This window comes from Gopherus flavomarginatus, chromosome 1 (genome assembly GCF_025201925.1).
Source record: "Gopherus flavomarginatus isolate rGopFla2 chromosome 1, rGopFla2.mat.asm, whole genome shotgun sequence".
NCBI classification, from domain to species: Eukaryota; Metazoa; Chordata; order Testudines; family Testudinidae; genus Gopherus; species Gopherus flavomarginatus.
Window position 1 is genome coordinate 161,216,886 of NC_066617.1, and position 6,859 is coordinate 161,223,744.

General features: G+C 44.5%; 1 protein-coding gene across 4 annotated transcripts in view; it reads left to right on the forward strand.

The window, feature by feature from the left end:
* Positions 1–5,692, forward strand: part of ARHGAP31 (Rho GTPase activating protein 31) — an 879,079-nt gene extending 873,387 nt beyond the window's left edge. For all 4 annotated transcript variants that reach the window (XM_050956546.1, XM_050956561.1, XM_050956569.1 and 1 more), the window contains one exon: positions 5,595–5,692. The gene's annotated coding sequence lies outside the window, so the exon portion shown is untranslated. The remainder of the gene's footprint in view (positions 1–5,594) is intronic.
* Positions 5,693–6,859: the final 1,167 nt, after the last annotated feature.

The following is a 6,859-nucleotide window of genomic DNA, read 5'->3' on the forward strand; positions in this document are numbered from 1 at the left end:
GCAGTTCAACCATTGGCCAGGGAGTTGGAATTTGAGATAGTTGAAGTACTGTGTGCGTGACGGGATGTCAGAACTCAAGATGAAGGATTGTGTCCTGTTTCAGGCTGTATGTTTGCTGCGTGTGTGTGTGTTTGCATATGCTGGAAAAGCGAGGGGATGAATGTGTGAGTAGTGCACTTTGTGGGGATGTGCGTGGGGTCCAAAATGCAAAGGTATAATGGTGCGACGTGAAGGTAGAGGGTTGGACAAAAGTGATGTCTAGTGTGAGGGTGGGCAAAGGTAGGGTCTTTGTGAGGCAAGTTGGATAGTACATCCCAACCTTTCTCTACCTAAAACAAGCCTGGGAGTGGAACAGCAGCAAGGATAAGTTTACTTAGCTATATGGCCTGCATTCCATCTGCCTGCCCTTTGTGGAATCTGCAGAGCTTACTTGCAATTCCCTTACTTTTCAGATGCAAATAAATAAATATTTGCTGAGTTATTAAAGACTTATTGAAAACGCTGTATATTTAAACCATCTCGCAAAAAATAGATGACTGAATATTTATTATTTACTTGTTAAGCAACCTCTGCATATCTATTTATTTCTCCTTAATCCTATCTGTGTGTTTATAAATATTGCAAAAGATCCATCAATAATATAACATGTTTTTGTTAATCTGGAGGAATAATTAGAACATTTAGGTTAATATCGCTCTGTACAAATAGTGTACAAGTGCACTTGTCTGAAACAGTGGCACTTTCTCTTGCGTAAGATTTCTCTAGTATCCATCACTGTGCTAGCAAACAGGTTGGTACCCCTCTGTGCTCTATAGCACCTGTCCAAATTACAGGGTAACAGCACCTGTATCCCCCGTACCATGGTCTGCTCCTGGAGTGCCCATTTCAGACAATAGGTGTCGCCTCTCTCTGGCCTGGTATCCTTGTGCCAGTCACTCCTGACCAGGGGTTTTAAGGATACACACCTGTTTTGCTGCTTCTGAGGGCAATGAACAGTGCATTGCCAGCAATTACAAGTTACAACCCTGGGTACATCTCTAGAGGTGTTTATAACCCAAGTGAGTCATCTTAATTTTTTCTTCTCCTGCCCCCCCCCCCCCCCGCATACACTCTTTTTTTTTAAATTCTTGAAGGAGCTGAGGTAAACCTCTCTTCTCCTCCCCTGCCCCGGGATTGCATACAATCCCTGGCTCACAGTGATACATAATCTAATACAACATGGTCCCCAAATATATTACATGGGGTTGCAATATCTGTCTCAGTACACCAGCAAGCTAATTCAAAGCAAAGATGCTATCAGTAGGATAGCTGCCAAAAAAGAATACCAGGCCCAGAAAGAATTTTAAGCGCAACTCGCAAGACACACAAACTGATGTACTTAATTTTTTTCTATTATAAGCAGGATTCCTGCTAAACAATCAATAGGACCACTAGATGATTTGAGGTACTAAGGGAGTAAGCAGGGAAGATGAGGCTGTTGTGGAGAAGCTAAGTGACTTCTTTGCATCGGTCTTCACTGCAGAAGATGTGAGGGAGGTTCCCATACCTGAGCCATCTGTTTTGGATGACAAAAGAGTTGAGGAACTGTCCCAGATTGAGGTGTCATAGAGCAGCATTTGGAACAAATTGATAAGCAGAGTAATAGCTCACTAGGACTAGATAGTATTCACCCAAGAGTTCTGAAGGAACTTGGATATGAAATTGTAGAGCTACTAACTGATATGTAACCTATCGCTTAAATCAGATTCTGTACCAGGTAACTAATGTGGTGATTTTTAAAAATGGCTTCAGAGGTGATCCTGGCAATTAGTGAAATTAAGCTTACTGGTCTGTATCAGGCAAACTGGCTGAAATTAGAGTAAAGACCAGAATGATCAGACACATAGATAAACCCGTCAGTTGAGGAAGAGTTAATACCACTTTGACACATGATTTCCCTTTACAAATCTTAAAATTCTTTTAAGAGGATCAACAAACATGTGGACAAGGGTGATCTAGTACAGTAGTTCTCAAACTTTTTTTCTGCTGGTGACCCCTTTCACATAGCAAGACTCTGAGTGCAACCCCCCTTATTAAAAACAAGTTTTAAATATATAAATTAAACCCACTATTTTAAATGCTGGAGCCAAAGCAGGATTTGGGGTGGAGGCTGACAGCTCATTACCCTCCTATGTAATAACCTTGCAACCTCCAGTTTGAGAACCATGATCCAAGTAGACTCTATCCACTAGATATTCAGAAAGCCTTTGAGAAGGTCTCTTCCCCAAAGGCTCTTAAGCAAAGTAGACAGTCTCTGGGATAAGAGGGAAGGTCCTTTCATGGATCAGTAACTGATTAAAAGACAGGAAACAGGCTGGGAATAAATAGTTATCATAGTGGAGAGAAGTAAATAGAGCCGCGCCCACTACTCCCTGGGATCTGTACAGGGGCCAGTGCTATTCAACATATTCATAAATGATCTGGAGAAAGGGGTTAACAGTGAGGTGGCAAAGTTTACAGATGATACAAAATCACTCAAGATAGTAAAGTCCAAAGCTAACTGCAAAGAGTTACAAAGGGATCTCGTTCATCTGCGTGACTAGGCAAGAAATTGACAGATGAAATTAAATGCTGATAATTGCAAAGTAATGCACATTGGAAAACACAAACCCATCTGTACATACAAAACGATGGGGTCTAAATTAGCTCTTACCAGTCAAGAAAGATTTTGACTGCCACTGCACATAGAGAAGATGTTTTCACACAACTATCCACAATGACTCCAAGATCTAACAATGTTAGGAAAGGGAAAGATAAGACAGCAAATAACAATGCCACTGAGTATATCCATGGTATGGCCACACAGTGAATAATGTGGGCAGTTCTTGTTGGCCCATCTCAAAAAAGATATTAGAACTGGAAAAAGTACAGAGAAGGGCAACAAAAATGATTAGGGGTATGGAACAGCTTCCATATGAGGAGAGTTAAAAAAGACTGGGATAGTTCAGCTTGGAAAAGACTGAGGGAAGATATGATAGAAATCTATAAAACCATGCATGGTGTGGTGAAAGTGAATAAGGATGTGTTATTTACTCCTTCACATAACACAGGAACTAGGGATCACCCAATGAAATTAATAGGTAGCAGGTTTAAAACAAAAGAGGGGTACTTCTTCATGCAATGCAGAGGCAACCTGTGGGACATGTTGGCAGATATTGTGGAGGCCAAAACAACTGGGTTCAAAAAAGAAAGGTGCATCAATGACTATTAGCCAGGATGGCCAGGGCCGCAAGCCCATGTTCTGCTGACTGCCAGAAGCTGAGACTAAACAATGGGGGATGGATCACTTGATGAAGTGCCCTGTTCTACTCATTCCCTCTGAAGCATAAGACACTGGCCACTGTTGGAAAACAGGATGCTGGGTAGATGGACCATTGGTCTGGCCTACTATGGCCATTCTTATGATAGACCTATTACAATATGCCATCAATGCAGTGATTGACAATCTTTTCCATACTAAGATACCCTCCCTGCTAGCTGGGATCTGTCCAGGTCTATCCCATTTAGCAATATGGGAGAAGGCCAGATGGCTGTGACCCAATAATACAAATTTGTGACACACCCTATCCCACATTGAGATTCCCAAGTCTAGTTCATATACCTCTCCTCAACCAATCTTGAGGATGGTTGTCTTCAGTGCATTTATCAGGGCTTTGACTAGCCTTTTATTAATGTCCCAAGTGAGGGAGCTTCCTTCTTCTCTCTCAGAAGACAGTGCCACTGTGTGTGTGTGTGTGTGTGTGTGTGTATATATATATTAGGGTGTCTCAGATGTCTTGATTTTATCGGGACTGTCCTGATATTTACTTGTTTGTCCTGTGTCCTGACCAATGTCCCAATTATTTTGCCCTCCGGCACAGAGGTGGAGGGGGCTCGTGCTCCACCAAACTCCACCCCTCCCTCCCCCATTGGATCCCTGACTTGGCCCTGCCCCCAGCCTCGCCCCCTCACTGCCCTGTTGGATCACTCCCCAAATCCCTGCCCTGGCCCTGCCTCTTCCCCAAGCACACCGCGTTTCTCCTCCTTCCCAAGCTTGCACTAATCAGCTGTATGGCAGTGCAAGTGCTGGAGGAAAGGAGGAGAAGCAGAACACGGCAGCCCACTCAAGGGAGGTGGAGGCAGAGCAAAGGTGAGCTGGTGTGTGTGTGGCAGTGGGGGCGCAGCCCCCACCAATTTTTCCTATGCTCCTCTTTCTCTGGGGAGGAGGGAAGGAGTTGCTCTGCTGGCACCCCTTCCCCCATCCCATGTCCCGATATTTTGCATCTCTGTTCACCCTATATATGTATATAGGAATTGTTAAACTTGATCAGATCTGAGATCCATCTACTCCAGTACCCTGTCTCCAATGAAGGCAGGATGCTTTGGAAGAAGAGGGAAGAACCTTGCCTTGAGGCAGATTTGGAATAATTTCTTCCCCCAAATTAGGTCTCCTAATTCTTAATAAATATAGATTTCACTTAAGGCCTGAAGTTTAACGTCTCACTTCATCTTTGTTCTCATTAACTAGGGTGGCTCTGGATATTCATGATGTAAATATCCAATTAGTCACTACTAGGGGAAGGTCTCCCAGTTTGTGAAGGGATTATAAGGCTGTAGAGTCTTCATGGCAGTGATCAGCTCTTTCTCTTCTGTGTTTGTACAGCACCTAGCACAGCAGGGCCTTGGCCTGTAGGCAATGCAACTAATAAATGATATTCATAACAAAATTCAAACTAAACTTCCTGGTAATACTTACCCTATTTCATCTTCATAGCACTTGGGACAAACATCTGCAGCTGAACCTTAGAACCCTTTGGAGGTAGTGAGTTGGGTCATTTCTCTCTCTTCCCCCCCTGTACGCGCACACATTTGTAGCTCTGTATTCCTTAAGTCAATGGAGAATTGGGGCAAAACAACTTGTTTAATAAATTGAGAGTAGTGTGAATGCAGCTGGACCCATTTTACAGCTGGGAAAGAGGTGGGGAGGCGACTAACAGGGTTCTACTGAGCAACAGCAGAGGCAGGAATGGCACTCGGAGCATCTTGTTCCCCTGCCAATGTTCAGATAGTTTGGCCACATCACGGTTACACCATCAGTGGTTTTGTTCACTCTTTGTATCTAATCAGTTTTATTCTGGTTTTAATTTTCATTGCTGTTGTTTTTACTGGAGCCTCACCTATAGGATCCAGCTGAGACCAGGGCCCCATTAATTCTAGGCATTGTTCAAACCTATAGTAAGTCAGTAGCTGCCTTGAGAAGCTCACAAATGAGGCAAGAGAAAGTAATCACTTACCTCCGAATGTAGGGTAGAGAACAGAGATGTGACTTGCCCAAGGCCCCCCAGGAAGCTTGTGGCAGAGCTAGGATTTGAGTCCAGGGCTCTTCAGTCTCCAGGCAGTGCTTTTATCCACAAGACCATCCTTCCTCTGATTTTTGGTGGGTTTGATTTCAACACACAATCTTGTACCTAAGCAGAGAACTAGGTTTTGATTATCTATCTGGACAAGAAAGAGCTTGTAGGCTGCTTCAGTAGCTTGTTTCTGTATCCAAGCTTAGGCTGAATGCAAGTAGAGAGTATCAGAGGGGTTAGCCGTGTTAGTCTGGATCTGTAAAAGCAGCAAAGAATCCTGTGGCACCTTATAGACTAACAGGTGTTTTGGAGCATGAGCTTTCGTGGGAGAATACCCACTTCGTCAGGTGCATGTAGTGGAAATTTCCAGGGGCAGGTATATATGCAAACAAGCTAGAGATAATGAGGTTAGTTCCATCAACTATGTAACAAAAAGTCCCTATATAAGAAAAAACAGGATTGTCCTATGGTTACTCTAATCCTCCAAAACTGCTGGGTGCCTGGGTCCTAATCCAACAGAGCCTTATCTACTTAACTTTCAGCTTGTGATCAATGTCGCTGAAGTCAATGGGACTATTCCTGTGCTTAACTTTAAGCACACAGTACTTTGCTAGGTCTGCAGGCAGAGCACTCAGCAGGTCCTAGGAGGGATCCTCCCAGGAAGCAGCACAGCAAGAAAGGGAAATCCTGTTTGGAGGAACAAAAAACTGACACAGCCTCAGAATGTCAGGGAATTCATCTTAATCATGCACCCAATCCAATGGCAGCACCCCATGGGTGCTGGAACAACTTTTAAAGTGTGTGTGTGGGGGGGGGGGTTCTAAGAACCATCGAACCAAATGGTAAACCCTGTATATAATGGAAACCACTTCAGGCCAGGGGCTGCTGCAGCATTCCTGATTCCAGCCCCTATGGGCAGGGCACAGAAATCAACATTAGGCCCCAGAACAGCCACCTCGCCCTGCTGGGCTCAGCGTCCCAGCCAGCCCATCGCACTACACCAGACAGCTCAGTTGTTGGCAGCAACAGGTGCCAAATGAGGTCTCAACGTTTCAGTGGAAGGGCCAAGGTCACTGTGTGTATGGCATGGTGATCAGGCCATTGGGGTAGCAGAAGGCAGTTGTTTCTGGACAAACTTGTAGCCATCAGAGCTTCCCACATGCCCTATGTAGCGAGCAAGAAGTACGTTCACGGGGGGAGCTAAAGTGAAAGGAACCTGTTGAAAAGATTGTCCGTCTGTAGTACAGAGACAGCCCCTCCCAGTGTAGGGCAAAGGGGGATTTGAGGCTGAGTGGGGAGAGGTACAATGACAGTCACTATCAACCTGAGGCAGAGGGAAGTTTGGGCCTGGAACTTGGAGAGAAGACACACGGGCATATTCCAAGCATTGGATTTTTGGCAAATGGCTGAGTCTGGATTGATTGATGTTCAGATACAAATCAGACTTTAATAAAAGTGTGCTCACACAGCAACAGCACCTGGCCCCTCTC